The 21,590-nt window shown below is 48.4% G+C and overlaps 1 protein-coding gene across 1 annotated transcript in view; it reads right to left on the minus strand.

Annotated features, from left to right (window-relative positions):
- Nucleotides 1–21,590, minus strand: part of CUNH5orf49 (chromosome unknown C5orf49 homolog) — a 28,908-nt gene that overhangs the window by 6,872 nt on the left and 446 nt on the right. The gene's annotated exons all lie outside the window — the stretch shown is intronic.

The raw sequence follows: 21,590 nt of genomic DNA on the forward strand, positions 1-21,590 counted from the left end.
CAGCCTTCCAAGTAGCTGGAACTACAGGCGCGCGCTACCATGCCTGGCTCATTTTGATTTATTGTAGAGATGAGGTCAGGCAATTCACTCACCCCAGCCTCCCAAAGGCGCAGGATTACAGGCTGAGCCAAGAGCCCGGCTACTGGCAGATATGTTGATACCAAAATGCCCTGGGCTTTAGGTCTCCTGATGGCAAGCTACAATGTAGCCCATGCACTCAAAGGGTTTCTAAAAAGCATGAAACAATGGAGAACTGATAAACTATTCAGCATTTAGTGCTGTGAAAATTGACTTGCTGTTTGAGTATTCCCATGATATTATAGCAAAAATGTAGATGCTGGATAAATTAGAACGATAGGGTGCAAAAAAAACCCCATAAAGAACACATGGAACGATAAGAAAAATGTCACAGTGGAGATATCAATCACTTTATATAAATATTAGACATATGCTTATTAAATAAAAGTAAATTTAAAAAAATGTCAAGACATGATAGAAAAATCTCAAAATCGTTCACATCCATCATGTAAGAAGTCTATTGATGCAAAAGCTGACTTGCTCAAACCTTTTTGGGATGAGCCATCAGACTGGAGGGCCTTTCTGTAATGCAAAACAAGGTCATTAGTCACTCCTGGTGGGGGGTGGGACGGAGGAGAGATTCTCTGGCTTCTTCCAGTGAAGACACTGTGATCCACACCTTTCCCTTTGAGGTTCAGAGCTACTGGCTGGGCCCAGTTGAGGCCAGCAGGCAGGCCCAGTTACTTGCTACCCCATCACCCCCAGGCCACCCCCACATACACACTATATATATATATATATATTTTTTTTTTTTTTTTTTTTGAGTCAGGCTGGAGTGCAGTGGCACACTCATGGCTACCGTAACCTCGATGTGCTGAGCTCAGGAGATCCTTCTGCCTCAGCCTTAGCTGGAACTACAGTCATGCACCACCACACCTGGCTAATTTTTTGATTTATTGTAGAGACGAGGTCTCGCCATGTTGCCCAGGCTGGTCTCAAACCCATAGGCTCAGGCAATCCTCTAGCCTCAGCCTCCCAAAGTGCTGGGATTACAGATTTGAGGCACCACACCTAGCCTTTTTTTTTTTTTTTTGAGTCAGAGTCTGCAATACAGGACCACAGCTGAATGAACCACAGGAAACACTGCAGGTCACAGCAGGACATTTATAATTGTGTTCTGTCAGTTTCCTCTAAGTGGATTATTAAGTGCATGTGTTTTGTTTGTTTGTTTGCTTTTTTCTTTTTTTTGAGTTGGAGTCTCACTCTCACCCAGGCTGGAGTGCAATGGCATACTCACTGCCACCGCAGCCTTGATGTGCTGGGCTCAGGCAATCCTTCCGCCTCAGTCTTCCAAGTAGCCACCACGCCCAGCTAATTTTTTTGATTTATTGTGGGCTCAGGCAATCCTCTTACCTCAGCTTCTCAAAGTGATGAGATACACACAATATTTTAAGGCATGAGATGGTAGCTGGGCTTTTGGTCATGATCTAGGTATGTCCTATAGTCTCTGGGCTCCCTCCTGGCCTGGCTGACCCTGTGCATTTGGGGAGAACAGCTGTAATAGGCAAAGTGGAGACCTGGTCTCTAAGACTGAACCCCTGGGAAGGAAGAAGCCACAACCACAGTTGGGAAGCACATTATCCTCCTGCACTCCAGAACCTTATGCCAGAGTGCTCCCTGCAATGGAGTAATCTCCTCCAGGTGGAGGGACAATCCCACCAGAAGGGAACAGCGCTGACAGCAAGGAAATCTCTGCTAGGAATGGCTGAGGCTTGCGCTTTCTTCTGCACATGCTTTTAATCAGCCCCTTCTGAACTGGGTGAGCCCTGCTGGGGGTTCTTGGACTTATTCTGGGAGAAAGACCCTGAAGAGGGAAGAAGCAAATGAGAATGCTGCAACTGTTACCTAAAGAAGAAAAGAAAAGTTAATTCATTTACTGGGAAGAAACCCAGTAAAAAAATGCAACTTTACTGAAAGAAATAAATTAAAAGATGCCTATTTCTTCTCTTTCTAATCAGGTATCCTAAAACATTATGAAAGTAACAGCTAAAGGCAGCCACGCCTGCCTCATAATCCCAGGACTTGCTACCAGACCTACTACATATTGATCTTTCCTGGGGGTCTCATACTCGCGAGCCAGAATCTCAGCCAGCTTCTCTTTGTGCAGATTTTGCATATTCAGAACTCTCCAGGGTAAAGATGAATTTTTCTATCATTTAAAAGTAATTTTTAAAAATTTATCTCCAGGCAGGCAGCCTCACTTAGAAATCTAACTGTCCATTTTCAATACCTAATCAAGCTCAAAAATCTGTCTTTTTCTTGGATTTTACTTATTAATCTTTTTTTTCGTTTTATTCCTTCATGGCTTGAAGCGAAATGATATTAATAAAAGGCTGTCAGGATTTAGATGCTATCACAAAACAGAGCTTCTGAGATTGTTGGAATTTTGCTATTAAAAGGAATTTCACACATGATAATGCTTTTTAAAAAACAAAACAAAACATAATATTTTTCTTTTATCTCTCCCTTTGTCCCTTTGTGTTTTGAGTATTGTTAAAATGTAGTGAGGCCTTACACTTGTCAAAGTGCTTGATGATCTTTTGACAGTTTCCCTCATTGTGACCCACACTCCTGATTCTGAGAAACCATTTGGGTCTGTGGGCCTGGGCAGATGCTGTAAGCAGAGTGGGGCCTCACTTTTCAACCTTATCAGCGCAGGCAGTCTACTGTTGTGCGAGGCACTATGCTAGAATCCTGGACAGAAATGGGGAATCCCTACCTTAAAGGAAACCAAGACTGAGACTAGGAATAGATCTATTAGGCCAGTCTTAGAGGCTCACACCCATAATCCCAGCACTTTGAGAAGCCAAGCCAAGAAGATTGCTTGAGCCCACGAGTTTGAGCCCAGCCTAGGCAACATACTGAGACTGTTATGGGAAGACAGAGAGGCCATGACACCGAGGCTGTTTTAGGAAGTAGCAGTTTTATTAGCGCAGGCATGACTCAGCGGGCTAAGGGCTGATGCTCCCAGGCTGAACACCCCGTGGAGGGAGGAGAGGGGTCTTATACCTTAGTTTAGGTAAGGGAGGGGGCCGGGTTGAGTGACCATACGTTTTCTTTGGAATTTAAAATATTGTACTCAGCAAAACCAGATTTTCAAAGAACAGATGGTCTCATCTCCAGGATATGCATAACAAGTAGGGGTTGTTAACCGATAACTTCACAAAGAGAGGATTTGGGTTAAGGTTGTAAATCGGTTACTATTTAGCAATTCCAGGAAAACTGTCTTTGGCTATTTGGTTTTCTCAAGCAAAACCTGTCTAGCAGGTTTTCGGAGTTTGCAGATTGATCTTTAAAAGGAATACTTTTAACTGATATCAGCCCCTCTCTGCCACAAGACCTCATCTCTAGCAAAAACAAACAAACAAAAAAACTAGCCAGGAGTGGTGGCATATGCCTGCAATCCCTGCTACTTGGGAGGCTGATGCAGGAGGATTGCTTGAGCCCAGGTGGTCAAGACTGTAACGAGGCGTGATTGTGCCATTGTCCTCCAGGATGGGTGACAGAGTGAGAGAACTCAGAAAGGAAGAAAGAAAGAAGGAAGGGAGGGAGGGAGGAAAAGAGAAGGAAAGGGAAGGGAGAGAGGGAGGGAGGGAGAGGTGAGGGAAGGGAGAGAGAAAGGGAAGTAGAACTTCATTATTTAAAAACCTCAGCAAAATATCCATGGAACAAGAGAGATATACACAAAGTACAGTGGCACAAAAGAATGAATGATAAGCTATTGTGTGGCCTGGGGGCAGGGGCGGGGGCTGGGGGGAGATTAGGAAGTGAATGTGATGGAAGGCGAGACTGAAGACCACACCACACTGCTTTGGCCAGAACCATAGGAGATAAACTCTCTGGGTGTCATTGAGTGAGTTGTGTCTTCCAAATAGTCATGGAACTCAGAATGTGACCTTGTTTGGAATAGGGTCATTGAAGATGTAATTAATCAAGACGAGGTCATGCTGGAGCAGGGTTGAATCCTGATCCAATATAGCTGGTGTCCTTATACAGAATGGAAATTTGGAACACAGAGATGTGTCCAGAGAGAAGATGATGCGAAGACACATAGGGAGAGGGTGGCCTTCGACAAGCCCAGGAGAGAAGCCTAGAACAGATTTTCCCCCTCACAGATTTTCTCCCCTTGAGAGGAACCAACCCTGCTGACATCCTGACTTCAGACTTCTGGCCTCCAGGACTGTGAGAGAACAGATCTCTGTTGTTTTAAGCCAGTAAGTCTGTGGCACTTTGCACAGCAGCTCTGGCAAACACATTTGGTAAGGAGAAGTAGCCATGATGCCCAGTTCTCCTCCCATGTCTGAGGTTCCCCCACTCCCAGAAGTCACACACACTCTCACACCAGTAACTGGGGTAAGTTTTGAGCAAACCGGGGCCCGAGTCCTTTATTTTTTCCTCCCTTTTAGATCATTTTAAATATAAATACACTCTCTATTGTAAATTTAAGCTAGATAAGTTCTATAAGAAAGAGAAAAAAGAGAGAAAAAATGTATACATTTTGCCATGTAATTGTGGCAGGAGTAATACTGTGTCCTTGTCAAACAAACAACAGAAGATGCAGTTCCCAGTTTCCCTCACAATTAGACAGGGGCCAGGAATGCAGGTGACGCCAATGAATACATGTCTAGGGCTGGTCTGTAAAGAGCTCCCAAGCAGTCCTCCAGGCCCTCTCTCCTCTCTTACTGACTGGCGAATTCAATAAAGGATTCCCAAATCCTAAAGACTCCCAAGCCCTGGCAACAGGGAAATGATGAAAAAGAAGGTACCTGGTTAAGCCTCCCAGGAGAAATATACATGTTGGGCAGTGCATGAGAAAGGAATACGTTTATTATAGCATGTTGATTATCTTAAGCCCAGTGGTGCATCTATGTCTATCAACCCACTTTCTGGAAAAAAACGTTTTTTTAAAAAGGCATGATTAGTAGAGTTTGCTGATTTCAGTACTAAAAATACTCCCACCATGACCAATTTCAGACTTCCAACTAAATGCAGAGTTTAGAAGACAGGCTAAAAATTAACTCTTAGGCCAGCCACGATGGCTCACACCTGTAATTCCAGCACATTGGGAGGCCAAGGTAGGAGGATTGCTTGAGCCCTAGACTTCGAGACCAGGCTGGACAACATGGTGAGACCTTGTATATACAAAAAATCAAAAGAATTTGCCAGGTTTGGTGGCTCACATCTATAGTCCTAGCTATGTGGGAGGCTGAGATGGGAGGATGGCCTGAACCCAGGAGGTTGAGGCTGTGGTAAGCCGTGATGGTGCCACTGCATTCTAATCTAGGGGACAGAGTAAGACCCCAACTCAATAAACAACAAACACACTCTTATGACTTGGTAGGGGCAGGCCCTGGCACACTATGGGTTACTTCCCTTTGGGTTTAGGGTTTCTTTGTTCCATAGCACAACCTAGCCCACCTTGACTAATATGATAGGCAACCTGTGATGGGATCACCTTCTTTCCTGTCCTCACAAACCATAGCACCATTCCCTCCTCATCCCAAGGCTTTCAGTCACTGTTTACCTGTCCAGGAGTGTGCTACCTACTTTCCAAACTTTTAAAACTCCTAAGGTGATCCAGAACAGTTTCACTGGATTCACGAGGGCCCCATTTTACTCCTGATAAATCCCGAGCACCTCCTTGGAGGTTCAACCTCCTGCATAGCTGAATGAGGACATTTTCATCCATTTTAACAGTGTTCAAAAATCTACGTCTCAGAGGACCATCGCTTGTCAAGGACATCATGTTAGCTTTTTTGAAAGGACAATGATCAGCTATGCTCTTTGGTTTCCCCCCTTGCCCTGAAAATTTTCTGTTCCCTCTCCTGACACATGAGTAGCACAAATTTTAGAAATTCTGAATAACTTTTCAAATAATCTGAATATTTTACCATTGAAATGAAGTCAAGAGCGGCCTCCCAGGGGAAACACACATGTTGGGCTATGCATGAGTCTTTCTATGCTATGTCTCTTCTCTCTGCTTGTGTGTCTGCTTCAGATTGTAGGTGTGCTCTGACTCAGCAGGCTCTGTTTTAGTCTATGTGCTCAGCCTGGCGCCAAGAGGGGACTTGGGGACTGTGGAGTCAATTGTTTTCCCTCTTCCACGATACCAGCTTCCCACTCACCCCTCCTCTGCCCCCAGCAATTCACATCACTGGAAGAAAGAGCCGTCCATGGGGGCTGAAGCCCATATCCCACCTTACATATTCCTCTTGGTCAAATCTATAGGAAAAAAGACAGCTTTGTGTCTCGTGTCATTTGCTTGTTGTGATACCCTTTAAAAGGGAATGATTTTGAGAAAATGTCCAAAATAGATCGTTAAAGAAAAAGAGTAGGCTCAAATGAGTACGTCCATATTGGCGTGATCTTCTGTGTGTGAACGTGTTCTTGCTTAAAAAAAAGTTAGAAACGAATCACTGCATGCATAGGAACAGACACAGAGCATGAGTTCATGCAGGTGTCATGATTAGCGGGCCGTTCCCCACTCCCAAGGTTTAAAGCACTAGACTAGAGTGATACACCTGTCTCCCTGCTCATTCATTCCTCCCTCTTGAGGGAGTTACAGGAGAAACAGGGCCCTGGGCACTTCCTGGCCTGGAGGAAGACATTCAGCCCCACTCACCCTGGGGCAGCTTACTGGAGAGTGGAAATGCAAATAGCAGAGGGAGAGAAGAAGCCATAGCCCACCGCCAGTGATGATCCCTGAGAATGGCCTGGCCACGGGTAACAACACAGTGGATAACCCCAGTAGAAACCCCTAATCGGTCTACAAAGCTTATTTTGTAAATCGATGACTTATCTCTTTGTTAAAATTAACTTTCCATGTATTTGTTCCTCATTTGTCCATGCAACGGGTATTTATGGAGCACCCACCACAAGATAGGGACTGCTTTATGGTTGAGGAGCGCAGTGAAAAAGATGTCTGTTCTCGTGGAGTTCATATTTTGGTGGGAGAAAAACAACACAATAACTAAGGAAAATATTTAGTAGGCTAGACACTAGTAGGTGAAAGGAGAAAAATAAGCAGGAAGAGAAAAGGAAAGTATCCATGAGAAGTCGTCATGATTTCATGGGGCTAGCATAAATTCTCACTGAAAGGCACGTGAGGGTCGTTGCCTTGCTAAGCTATGGTATGGCCATGTGCTTTTTGAGCTATGGCCAGGCCAGGCCATGTTTCCTGGCTTTGGCCTCCTCCACTACCTTGGGGAGGTTAATCTCCTCTCTCTCTCTCTCTTTCTCAAATTGACTATCTAAATAAAATATATTTTCAAATCTAAAAAAAAAAAAAAAGGAAAGACACGTGAGTTGATGAGTCTGCCGGATGACAGAAAGTTGCCTGGAGTTGTACAGGTGGGTCAGCAACTGGACTGAATTGACCTCACTTCCACAGCCCCGGGGTCCCAGAGTATTTGTAGCAAATGTATGGGATGGGGTGCAGAAAGGGAAGAGACTCCATGCAGGAAGGGCCAAGGAGAGCTCCTACTGAGCACTGCTTGTATACTGAACACTGGCATGGATCCTTCAGAGTCCCCTTTGCACGTCTGGATGAATAACACACATCTTTACACGGTACCTGGCTGCACTTGGCCAAAGGAAATTCAGCGATCAGCGGAGCAGAGTTCTTGATGCATAAAGAAACAGTAAGCCTCGGCATGCCCATCACACATGGAGAAGGAAAGTCGGGTAGGTAATCCCACCACCTCTAGGGTGGGGCCTTTAGAGCAAAGCTTTGGTCAAGGTAGGTTATCCGCAACCCACCTTAGCAGGAGGGAGAGCATATTCTAATACCACTTAGAATTTTTTTTTTAATGTTGCTCTTAAGGAATTTTTGAGGAATATAATCAAACCTTTATACAAGGGCATTGTCCTTGGACTCTGCTTTTCCATTTCAGTAGCAGAAACTCTGCACGAGGCAGAAGAGGAAAAAAAGTAATTTAAAAACACCATAGAACGGAATCTGCCCTGCAGCTGCTGGAACAATATTCTATAGGAAAATCCACGTTACTAGAGCCACAAGGGAGCAGTACTGAAGTTGATCACATTTTTGCCAGCAGCTTGAGATGACAGATTTGTCTCAGGATTCAGGGGCATTACTGGGGTTTTAAATAAATGTGCAGTCTTCCGGGTGTCAGCTCTTTGGGCTCCCGGAGGCAAGCTTCTTTAGAGGATTGGAAACCACAGATTGAAGCTCACATCATCTGCCCTCATACGTGTTAATCTCTCACATCAGGGATGAGAGATTGCTTGGCCACCGAGACCCAGCACTTAGTAAAAGGAAATCTAATAATCACTAACAAAAGCAAGCAAGAATCATAGCTATACATACATTGGGATTCCATGTGCCATTTATTTATTTAAATTCACAGGAGGACTCTATGAAGTTGGTCCTGTGTGTCTCATAGGTGGGTAGAGTGAAATAGTGTGTGTGTAACTGGAATGAAGCCACACAGCCAATAAACATGGAGTCGATTTTTTCCCCAGGATTCCTCAGTCTGTGCTACTAACTAACCATTACACTACCTACCATAAATGGTTTGCTCGCCAATCCACTGAACAGAATAGTCCATTCAGGCTGTTATAACAAAATACTAGTGTAAGGTCGGAGGTACTGGAGGGCGGAGCGGGCCTCCCCTCAACGAGATGGCTCCAACCCGGACCAGGCTGGAACTAAGGCCCCAGCCCCAAAGCCAGCCAGTACCTGTTACAGCGATTCTAGCAACCCTGTTCAGCCAATCGCCAGCAGATGCGACAGCTGTCCCAACCAATGATTGCTCTCCCCAATCCCCCTCACAGCTTTCTCAGCATGCCCTTTATAAACCTGTCGCCCATCTCGCTGGGCGCGACTTCTCCGGCTCACAGCTATATGGACCGGAGAACCTCGCCCGGGGTTGCGCTAATAAATTTTTCTTGGCTCCTTTGTTGCCATTTCAGTCTGGTTTCGTTTATCTTACATTTGGTGCCGAAACCAGGGAGGACGGTGCGGGGCCCCAGCAGGCTCCCCCCTCCTCTCGCGATCCGGGACCTCTCTCGGGAACAGGACCTGGCCCCAGGACCTCGGACAACGCGGTGAGTCCCCCGCTTTCCCTGACTTTTCCTCCTACCCTCCGGGGTGCCCAGTCCAAAATCGCAGCTGCGTCTGGGCTCACCCCTCCGGCACGGTGCCTTTGGCTACGGTATAGTGGAGACATCCCTATCTCCGGATCGCCAATCCTATAAAAGGAAGTGGATCTTCCTTTCCGTCCCTATTCTGAGTGGGTCTGGAACGCTGGGCTCGCTTGTTTACGGACCGGGGGAACGGAGGTTGCGGCCATGGGAAGCCAGCCTCCTAAAACTGAGGCTCAGACCCCCTTGCGTGTCTCATATCTAATCTGGTTACTCTGGGGTTGTCCAAGGATATCCGTAAACGGAAGCTAATCTTCCTTTCCTCCCGGGCCTGGCCCTAATATCCTCTGGACAATCAGTCTCACTGATCCCCGAGGGAACTTTGGATTTTGGCCTCCTCACCAATCTCAGTAACTATTGTCACCCAACTGGGAAATGGTCCGAGGTCCCCTATGTCCAGGCCTTTTGGGCATTGCGCTCCCGCCCAGACCTCTGTGTCAGATGTTCCTCGGCCCAGGTCCTCCTGGCCGAATCCCCTCATAGGGGCTATGAGCCTCTCCCTACGTCGGAATCTTCCTTTTCAGATCCTCCGGAAGACCTTGGCCTCCCCCCTCCAGCTCCTTCGCCTCCTTCTGCTCCCCTCCCGTCCACCTCTTCTCAAAGGCCTGCTCTCTCTCAACGCCCTCCTTATCTGATCTCCAGTGTCCAGACCTCTTCCACTCAGGCCCCTCCGGTGTCTGCTCCTGCCTTACCTCCCGCCCCGCCTCCCCAACATCCGACTCTTCCCAGCCCACCATCTCCAATTCCTTTGTCCTCAGCTCCAGTCGGTCCGGTTCAGCCGGCTCCCCTCCCCCATCCACTCCGTTCCCACTACCGCGGAGACACCGCCTCCTTCCTCTGGTCCTGTTGACGTCACACCTGACTCCTCGGTTTCCGGCTCTGCCCCAGCCACCCACAAGATGTGCCCTCCTCTTCCGTCGTCACCGCCATCTTGCCCTCCTTCCACCTCATTCCCTACTCTCACCCCGCCGCCATCTTACAATCCTACACCACCCTCTAACTGGACCAGCCCTCCGGTTACCAGGTCCCGGGCCCAGTTACTGGCCCCTCTCCAGGAGGTGGCAGGTGCTGGGGGACTGGTTCGGGTACATGTTCCTTTCTCCCTGGGGGACCTGTCCCAGATTGAAAAGCGCCTAGGCTCCTACTCTGCCAACCCGACTGCCTACACCAAGGAGTTTTGATACCTCACTCAGGCATACGAGCTCATGTGACATGACCTCCACATAATTTAACCTCCACCCTCACTCACGAGAAGCGCGATCACATCACCTCAGCAGCTCAGAACTACGCTGATCAGGTACATAACTCCGACCATTCTTTGCCAGTCGTGGCTATGGCGGTGCCTGCTGAGGACCCATAATAGAACTATCAGGATGATGCCATAGGTAAGACTAGGAGGGATCAGATGGTCCACTGCCTTATTACAGGGATAAAAAAGACAGCTCAAAAAGTCGTTAACTATGACAAACTGAGGGAGATCACACAGGAGCCTAATAAAAACCCAGCCTCTTTCTTTAATCGTTTAACAGAGGCTCTTACCCTTCACACTCATTTGGATCCTTCCTCACTGCTGGGGTCCACAGTCTTAGCTACCCACTCTATCACCCAGTCTGCTCTGGACAACTGGCGCAAGTTTAAAAAGGCAGAGGAGGGCCCCCAGACTCCACTCCGAGACATGGTGAATATGGCATTTAAAGTTTATAATGCCCGAGAGGAGGGAGGAAGCTGAGGCAGTACGAGCCCAGAGGCTAAAACAGAAGGTGGCCCTTCAAACCCAAGCCCTGGTCACTGCCCTGCGGCTGGCACAACAGGGGTCTCAGAGCCCCCGTCCCAGGAAACAGTCTGAGACCCGAACACCTCTAGGGGCCTGCTTCAGGTGTGGCCAGGAAGGCCACTGGACAAAGCAATGCCCCAGCCCCAGGCCACCGACTCAACCTTGCCCGGTCTGCAGACAAAAGGGACTTTAGAAGTTTGAGTGCCCCCTGGGGGAGAACCATTCCCCGATGACAGAGTTTCACAGGGGGCTGGCTCCCCCAACAGGCCCCTCGCCAGAGCTCCTGGACCTCCTGGAGGACGACTAAAGCTGCCTGGACGCGAACACCACAATCACACTTGCCGAGCTCAGGGCCACACTATGGGTAGCAGGTAGGTCCATCTCCCTTTTAATAGACACGGGGGCTACCTATTCTGTTTTACTCTCCTTCCACGGACCTTTACATCTTTCTCAGGTCTCAGTTATGGGTATCTCGGGAATGCCCTCCAAGTCGCTAGAGACGGGTCCGGTGTCCTGCCTTTTTAAAGGCCGTCCGTTCACCCATTCATTCTTAGTTATCCCATCCTGCCCAGCCCCCTTGCTGGGACGAGACCTTCTGTACAAGCTCGGGACATCTATTTGCCTCACCTCACACCAAGTTCCCCCAACTCCACTCCTGGCCCTCACCTGTGCTGCCTTCTACCCAAAACCTTCATCCAATTTCCCCCCAAAAAGTTAATCCAGTAGTCAAGGACACTTCCACTCCGGTGGTGGCCAATCACCACACCCCAGTCTTCATTCGCCTTAAGGATCCCTCTTGCTTCCCTTCCAGGCCTCAATTTCCTATCTCACATGCCCATCGCAAGGGCCTCCAGCCCATTGTTAACCAGCTGCTCATCCAGGGTCTTCTGCTTCCTACCAACTTCCCTTGTAACACTCCCATCCTCCCAGTAAAAAAGCCATCTGCTGCTTATCGACTGGTACAAGATCTGCGGATAATCAACTCTGTCGTAGTACCACTGCATCCAGTGGTCCCTAACCGTTATACTCTCCTATCTCAGATATTCCCCCAGTACCACTCATTTCACAGTCCTGGACCTTAAGGATGCTTTCTTCACCATCCCCCTACATCCAGACTCCCAGCCACTCTTCGCCTTTACCCACAGGACCCAACAATTAACCTGGACGGTCCTGCCTCAGGGATTCCATGACAGTCCCCACCTTTTCGGCCAGGCATTGGCCGAGGACCTGTCCTCTTATGACTCTGGGTGTAGCACTCTCCTCCAATATATAGATGACCTCCTCCTGTACAACCCCTCCAGGGAGGTCTCTCTCTGGGATACGGCCTCCCTCAACTTTCTAGCACAGCGGGGATACAGAGTCTCCCCTTCCAAAGCTCAACTCTCTACCCCACAAGTCACCTACCTAGGGGTGGCCCTGACCCCCACCTCCAAGGCCCTCATGGTGGACCGCACCACTTCCATCAGAGAACTCTTACCCCCCACCTCAGATGCTGAAATCTTGTCGTTCCTTGGGCTGGTGGGCTTCTTTAGGCATTGGGTCCCCAATTTCACTGTGCTTGCTAAACTGCTATATGCTGCAGCTAAGAAAACTCCCACCAGCCCCCTCACTTCTCCCTCAGCTGTAGCCCTCGCCTTCGAGACCTTACGAGACAAGCTTCTAGCCCCCCCCCCGCTTATACTTCCTGACTCCCACAAGCCTTTCCTCCTGTTTACCGAGAAAAAAACTGGGATGGCAACTGGGGTTCTGGCCCAACCAGTGGAACCCTCTCACCAACCGGCTGCCTTCCTGTCCAAACAGTTGGACCCCGCCGTCCTGGGATGGCAGCCTTGCCTCCAGGCACTGGCAGGGGCGGCTTGTTTAACCAAGGAGGCGCTAAAGCTTACCCTTCAACAGCTGGTTACGGTCTACTCTCCCCACAGACTCCAGGACCTCTTGGGTCATAAGTCATTATCCTTATTAAGCCCTTCTAGGGTCCAGGAGTTCCACCTTTTATTCATAGAACACCCCCAAGTGTCTCTTCGCTAATCGCTGCTTCTAAATCCAGCTACTCTCCTTCCCTCCGCTAGCTCCTCAGTTTTGCCTGAACATTCCTGTGTGGAGCTGGTAGAGGCCCTTAGCCCCCCTCGCACGGGACTCTCGGACCAACCTCTGTCTAACCCTGATCTCACATTCTTTGTAGATGGAAGCTCAACTAGGGGGCCGGACGGAGGCCACAGGGCAGCCTATGCAGTGGTCTCTCCTCCCACCATGGTGGAAGCTGCCTCACTACCACGAGAGGCTTCTTCCCAAAAGGCAGAGCTGGTGGCACTCACCCGAGCATTACAGCTGGCAAAGTGCCACAGGGCCACTATATATACCGATTCTAAGTATGCTTTCCTTATCGCTCATAGTCATGCAGCAATCTGAAAAGAGAGGGGGTTCTTAACCACCCGGGGAACTCCGGTGGTCAACGGTAAGGCCATTCAACGTTTACTCCAGGCCCTACAAGAACCCAAGGAGGTAGCCATTATCCACTGTCAAGGCCATCAGACAGGCACAGACCCTGTCATCCAGAAATACCCTGGCCGTACACACACAACTAGATTCCCTGGCTGACATGGTCCTCCAGAATCGACTTTAACTAACAGCTAAAGAAGGAGGGATATGTCTATTTCTTAGGAAAAAATGCTTCTATGCCAATAAATCAGGGATAGTCAAGGACAGAATTAAACAATTAAAAAAAGCCTCCAAAAACGGAGAATACCTGACCAGAGGCCCATTCTCAGGGTGGTGGCAACCCCAGCTTCTAATGTGGCTTCTCCCCATTCTCACTCCACTGATTGTTGTTTTTCTCCTCTTGTCGATGGCCCTATGTGTTTTTAGGTTTCTCCAACAGCGTCTGGCAGAGCTCTCCCGAATAATGGTCAACCAACTACTGTTACATTCATACTCGCCCCTTCTGTCCAAACCACCTCCGGCCCCATACCAGCCTTAAGACCACCCCACGTCTCCCCTCCCCAACAGGAAGTAGCTAGAACGAGCTGGCGCCCCTATGACCAAAAGGCTGGAATGTAAGGTCAGAGGTACCAGAGGGCAGGGTGGGCCTCACCTCAACAAGATGGCTCCAACCCGGACCAGGCTGGAACTAAGACCCCAGCCGCAAAGCCAACCAGTACCTGTTACCCTGTTACAGTGATTCTAGCAACCCTGTTCAGCCAATAGCCAGCAGATGTGACAGCTGTCCCAACCAATGATTGCTCTCCCCAATCCCCCTCATAGCTTTCTCAGCATGCCCTTTATAAACCTGTCGCCCATCTTGCTGGGCGCGACTTCTCCAGCTCACAGCTATATGGACCGGAGAACCTCGCCCGGGGTTGCATTGATAAATTTTTCTTGGCTCCTTTGTTGCCATTTCGCCTGTTCTGGTTTCATTTACCTTACAACTAGAGTCTAGGTCATTAATGAATGACAGAAATTAATCTCTCACAGTTCTGGAATGTGGGAAGTTCAAGATCAAGACACTGGTAGATATGGTATCTGGTGAGGGTATGTTTTGTGGTTTCACAGAAGGCGACTTCTCACTGTGTCCTCACATGGTTGAAGGGCCAAGAGAGCTTTTGGGGTTCCTTTCACAGGAGCATTAATCCCATTCATGAGAGTTCCACCCTCATACTCTAATCACCTCCCAAAGGCCCCATCTGCTACTACCATCACCTTGGGGGTTAGGATTTCAACATATAAATGTTGGGGTTACACAAATGTTCAGGCCATAGCACTGACTTCAGACTAATTCTGTACTGTTTCTACTCCACTGAAATTATTTACAGTGAATTTAGGTGTGGTTGAGTCCTCTAGCAAACCTGTGATGCAGAATTCTCCCTCTTTATTCCAGATGATCTCAGGGTCAGAGAATCAGTTTCCTGGATCCTGTAGCTGATAAATACGAGTTCACATAATCCCAGGGAATGTATTATTACCATTGGTAGCCAGCTCCTCAATTGGGCTTCAAAATGCTTTTGGCTGTTCTTGTTGCTTGTAAGACTTTTATTTAGGCATTAATATTTATGTTGCATCATTTTCTTTTGTGTAATAATAAAGCCTTAGGATTTGAATTTGTGCCATCTATCAAAATTGCATTGAAAAAAAATTTTTTCCCCCAAAATCCACTTTGTATTAATTTGTTCTAAGTTCCATTCCTACCTTCCAGAAGTCAGTAATACATTAGAACAGGGGATGGGAAACTTTTTTCAGTAAAGGGCCAGATAACAATTGTTTTAACCTTTGCAGGTCACATGGTCTCTGTGAAATCTACTCAACTCTATAGGAGTAAACATAGACAATACTAAACAAATGGGCGTGAGACTATGTCTTGTTAAACTTTATTTATTAAGTAGGCAGCCAGCCAGACTTAGTCCAGGAGCCTTCGTTCACCAGTACACTTCTGACCCACTCCCAAGTGATGAAGCCCTAGTTTCTTCACATCTTGGGTGTCTCTCTGCCCTTTGGTTGGGTTGGCCCCAGGAGGGTAGAAGATTTGATTATAGTAAATGTCAGAATAAACTGGGACAGTCAGGCTCAATGCTGACCCACAGGAGATGGGAGTTCTGCTCTGCTGCTTCCTGGGACCCCCAACTGTGGCATTTTATCTCATTTTTTCATTGCATCAAGGTAGTATTTGACAGGACCCCTCCAGATGATGTATGATGAGTTTTTAATTATGGTCAAAAGTCAGACAAATTTTATTTTCTCTCAACAAAACAGCACAGACCAAGTTAAAGCATCAAGATGTCTTACTTCTTTGGTTGTTTATCTCCTGCTATGCATTAATCATAAATTAATTTGAGAGGACAACAATAGATTTAGGTTAAGAGCATGCTATTGAGAGACCCAAGAAACCAAGAAACTTATTTGCTGTAAAAGTAGCGTTTAGTTCACTATATTTCATATATCCCCACCTCAAGTTTACTATATATTTTGTGTATTCCTACCTCATGTATTTTATGAAATCTTAGTACTTTGAATCCTACCTCAGACCCCGTAGAATTAGGCATATGTCGGGTTTTAAGCAGTGTTTGTATTTAGAATCCTTGGGTTAAGCATTGTCAACCCCAAACCAGTAGGCTAACTTATGCTTTTACAATGGGATGTAAAGGATAAAGCGATAAGCCTCTTTCAAACATTCCTACAAGGTGGCACCAGACTTAGAGGAGCCACCTCCTCTCTAGGTGGGCTTTATCACCAGTTTATATCTAAGTGATAATTTACACATAGTGGCTATGTAAACCTGCAGGGAACAAAGACCTTTATAAAAGTAACCGCCTTGCTACTATAAGCTTGCTATTATAAATTCCCAGAATTAGTATATGATTTTCTACCCCACATTCACTGTATGTGTTTGCAGCATTCATATTTAAAACTTTGTTAAGTTTGGCTTTTGTTGTCCCTTAATGACTATGTAAAGGTTAAGCAAACAAGCTTTCCTAAGTAAGCCTTGGGCTGGATCTGTAAACTAAAAGGGTTAATGTAACCCTTTGTCTGCCGGCTCAGGTTACTTCATAAGCAGAGACTTTATTGTATGGACCTAACTTATCTAACATTTCACTCGACCCATTACGTGGGTTTCTGTCAATCACGGGCAGCACCCACCAATACCAAGTATTCCTGTACCCATTAGGAGAAATTACCCAATCATGTAAAAACAAGTTTGGAGTTCTTTCCCCTCCCTCTGTAATTGTGCATAAAAACTGCTTGCCATTGTGAATCGGGGCTCTGGTCCCTGAAGCTGCTGCTTCGGGCGTGAGCCCAGACTCGAGCCTGAATAAAGACCCTCATGTGTTTGCATCGGAGCTGGCTCTTTGTGGTCTCTATATCTCTCTCATTAGAGTCCCGGGTTCAACAAATTAGTGGTCACACGAGGATCCTATATTTAAAATGTAAAATTCATTTACATTTTCATTTATAGATAATAATTCTTTCAAAACATATTGCTCCTAGGAGGAAAAAAAAGTGAGGTTTGTGGTGGCAATGAGACCAGGGATAGTCAAACCCAGCAGAGTCAGCAAACAGGGTTGTAAAGACAGATCTGACTGCAAATGTCCCTTTTTATTATCTGTCCTTCCATTTTGTTCAAAGCCAGGCAGAGAACTGCTGTCAGATACAAGAGAGCCTCCTGGGAGCAGACTGAGGTTTATGGTTGCTGAGTTAGTTGCTAGGCCTGCCAGAACCAAGTGCCATAGGCTGAGTGGCTTAAACCAGGGGTCTCCAACCGCTGGCCACAGGCTTGTTCCAATCCATGGTCTGTTAGAAACTGGCCACACAGCAGGAGGTAAGCAGTGAGCAAGCAAGCAAAGCTTTCTCTGTATTTACAGCCACTTTCCATCACTGGCATACCGCCTGAGCTCCACCTCCTGTGAGATCATCACTGAAAAGCCTGCTTCCATTGCCAACAGTCTATGTAGCAGGGTTTTCTGCAGTGACAGCAACCGACATGAGATTACGGAGTAGACTGAACATAAACAACACACTTTGGGTGTCACTGTCTCACATCACACCTAGATGGGACTGTCTAGTTGCAGGAAAACAAGTCCAGGGCTCCCACTAATTCTGCATTATGGTGAGTTGTATAACTATTTTATTTATATATTACAATGTAACAATAGTAGAAATTGAAAGGTACCTATAGAAACCTAGACAAAACGTAGTTTATTCTTTAGTCTTTGTGCCTCAGTGTAACCATTAGAAAGTATTCAGACATTCTACTGCAGGACAAACAGCAGCCTATCCCATCCCCTCTAGGTAAATCTTCAGATGCAAGATCAGGACTGCCCAAACAACCACCCCACCTTTGGTCAAGGAATTTGTAAATTGCAAATGTCTAGCAAGTCCCTTTCAGGAATCACCCCTCCCCCAGGGTTAACCTAATCAGCCCTCTGTGAACCATGTGACACAGATAAGCCCCACCATGGCAGCAATCATGTGACTAACCTACACATCTGCCTACTGTCCATCACCTGACATCATCAGTACCTGCGCTCGCCTGCCCCTTTTTGATGGCGTGGAAGAGACCACCACCCAATCATCTTAATGATCCTCCCCCGTCTAGGGGAATGGTTAAAAGGACTCAACCACAAGCAACCGGGGACCATTGCCTTGCTAGAGCCTGGTCTGGCCATGTGCTCTTTGAGCCATGGCTGTCGCCATGCTTCCTAGCTTTGGTCCCCTTCCTCCACCTTGGGGATGTGAATCTTCTCTCTTCCTTCTCTTTCTCTGTCTAATTTACTTTGAAATAAACTTTTCTTTTTTAATCTTTTTGTGTGTTACAATTCTTTGCAATATACTTGGATCTCTGGGTTCCCAGCGCGTGCACCCCCGGCTTGCCAGTCCTGGCAGCGCTGCTGTGCCTCCCTACACCTCTCTACCCTCACCCGGTCCGTTCATACCCTAACAGAAATAAAGTGTACGATAAAAATGTAATGTGCTTGAATCATCCCAAAACCATCCCTCAGTGTACCCCCAACCCACTATCCATGGAAAAGTTGTCTTCCATGGAGTACGTCCCTGCTGCCAAAAAGGTTGGGCACCACTGGCCTAAACAACAGAAATTGGTTGTTTCACAATCCTGGAGGCTAGAAGTATGAAACCAAGGAGGCAGGGTTGGTTTTCTCTGAAGGCTGTGAAGGAAGGACCTGCTCCAGGCCTCTCTGCCTGGCTTGCAAGTGACTGTCTTTACCCTGCATCTCTTCCCATCATCCTCCCTCTATGCATGCCTGTCCAAATTTCTCCATTTCACAAGGATACCCGTCATATTGGATTACAGCCCACCCTAATGACCTTACTTTAATTTGATTACCTCTGTAAAATTCTATCTCCAATTAAACTTGCATTCTAAGATACTGGGGATTAGGCTTCCAAAATACAAATTTTAGGGGGACACAACTGTATCCACAGCAGTTGCCTAAACTAGAAATGATTGCTTCTGTGTGCGATGCCATATGCCACCAGGTGCTCTTACACTGTTTGTGTGGCGAGTACACCAATGTGATCCGGTGTCATCAGAAGAGGGATTTATCTGGGCTCTAGGATTAGGGGGGAAGGATGCATTTTGTCAGAATACCTGATACACCATGAGGAAATGACCTCCTTCCCCGCCAGACACCTGATTAATCTATACCCCTCTCTGACCACTCCTACCATCTGTATAGCTAGTGATTCCTGTAAGCCAAGGGTCCCAATCAATGTCTCTTTTCAGCAATGACATCCTTGATCCTGCATCCTGAGAAAGACACACTGGAGACATTTAGGGACCTTGGTGAGAAGGCACAGATGATCCTAGATAAGTTTTGAATTTGTTTCTTATGTGCTTACAATTAAGTGAGGCCAGAGTTGCAGGCTGGTAAAATGAATTTACTATGACAGTTAAGAATCTAGAAAGGCAGATTTATTTAAGAAAAGATATGCTAGCCAGGCTCCGTGGCTCAGCCTGTAATCCCAGCACTTTGAGAGGCTGAGGTGAGTGGATTGCCTGAGCCCGCGGGTTCGAGACCCGCCTGGGCAACTTGGTGAGACCTCATCTCTACAACAAATCAAAAATTAGCCCAGCGTGGTCGCGCGTGCCAGTAGTTCCAGCTACTTGGGAGGCTGAGGTGGAAGGATCGCTGGAGCCCAGCAGGTCGAGGCTGCGGTGGCTGGGAGCGGCCACTGTACTCCAGTCTGGATGACAGAGTGAGAGTCCAACTCAAAAAAAAAAAAAAAAAAAGAAAAGATATGCTGTAAGAAAATGGCAGGCAGAGGAGCAGAGGGAGGCTGTTTGCTGCCTACAAAGAAGCAGAAGTTAGAGTTGTTATTGGACTGTGCTGGGAGTTTTTTGCTGTGTCAGGGAAATTAGTGATAGGCAAGAGGTTTGCAGGAGGGAAATTATCTATGTATGGTAGGTTTTGCAAGAGGTCTGACTGATTGTGGTGCTCCATTTCTTTAAGATAGAGTTAGTTAACTGCTTTTCTATTTACAGCAGTCAGCAAAAGGTTAATTTACAATAATGGTTCACAGCTAGTTGACAAGATTTTACCACTCTCGCTGTGGTCAATTCTTGTAACATCTGGCATAATTGGGCCTCATATTTCTCCACACTCCTTTCCTGCTTTTGGCCACTGGTGGGAAGTGCAAGGTGCAGTGGCCTCTGCAGACCCCAGAGCCCTTCCCAGGTATTACAGGGGACCAGGTCAGACTCAGTGACCACTTCCAGTTCAGCTCTCCCTGCAGGTGCCTCCTCAGATCTCCCTAGTTGTTTTCTTTTATTTGCAGGGGGGAAGGGGGTTTCTGTGCCCTTGGCCATCCAGGCATGCCCCTGTTGCTAGGGTTGTATCCCCTGCTACCCTGGGTGCAGCAGACAACTGCAAATTTTAGGGGGACACAACTCAATTTGTCCCTACAGCTAGGGCTTGTATCCCCTGCTACCTTGGGTTGCAGCAGATCCCAGAAGGGGCCGTAGTCCTGGCCAGCAGGGCAGCCCTGAGGTTCCCGCGACCATCTCCAGAGCCTGACAGAAAGAAACACCTTGCTGTCCTGGCAGTAGCCACTGTGCTTTTTTAGGGAGCCAGAGGCCGAACGGCTTCTTCTCTCTTCCCCGAAGACCACCTGGATTGGCTCGGAACACAGGGTCCCAGCTGAGCACTCCCTGCCCCCTCCGCACGCCCCGCCTCCCAGGACCTCGTCCTGCAGAGCACCCACGATCATAGCGGGCTTCTCCCTGGTCATCCTGTTTCCGGGGCTTCATCTTACGCTGGTGGTCGTGGCAGCTGTACTCTCTGGGATCCAGGCGCCGGGGCGGGAGGCCGCACTCCCTTTCTCCACGGCTGAGCAGGCAGCCCCTTGAGTCTTGGCATGCCCACCCTGGCCCCTCTCCACAGTCTGTGCAGCCCCCAGGGCCCCGCCCCCCGTACAGCCCCGCCCCTAGGCCCTTTCCTGGCGTCGCAGCCCGGCCCCTCGGACCCCGTTCTTGGCTGTGCTGAACCAGTCTCTGGGTTCCGCCCCGGCAGTGAGTCCCGCCCCCAGGACTCCTCCACGAGGTGAGTCCAGTCCAGTCCGCATCCCCGGCGGTGGACACCGCCCCACGATCACTCCCGGGCGGTGAGCCCTGACTCCAGGGTCCCGTCCCGGCTGTGAACTCCGCCCCAGGGTCCCGCCCGGACGGTGGACCCCACCCCAGGGTCCCGCCCCGGCGATGAGCTCCTTCCCCAGGGTCTCGCCCTGGCGGTAAGCCCCTCCTCCAGAGTGTCGCCCCGCCGCGAGCCTCCCCCAGAGTCCCCCCAACCCACGGCGTTGAGCACGACCCCTAGGCTCCCTTCTCCGGCGGTGAGCCCGGCCCCCAGGGTCCCATCCCGGAGGTGAGCCCCTACCCCGGGGTCCCGCCCCGCAGCAAGCTCCTCCCTAGGTTCCGCCCCGGCGGTGAGTCCCGCCCTAGGGTCCTGCACCGGCAGTGAGCCCCTCTCCCAGCGTCCCTCCCCGGCGATGATCCCCGCCCCAAGGGTCCCGCCCCGGCCGTGAGCTCCTCCCCCAGAGTCTCGCCAGCCGCCCCCCCAGGGTCCCCAACCCACAG

This window comes from Carlito syrichta, unplaced genomic scaffold, assembly GCF_000164805.1.
Source record: "Carlito syrichta isolate Samal-C Ts95f unplaced genomic scaffold, Tarsius_syrichta-2.0.1 Scaffold180901, whole genome shotgun sequence".
NCBI lineage: Eukaryota > Metazoa > Chordata > Mammalia > Primates > Tarsiidae > Carlito > Carlito syrichta.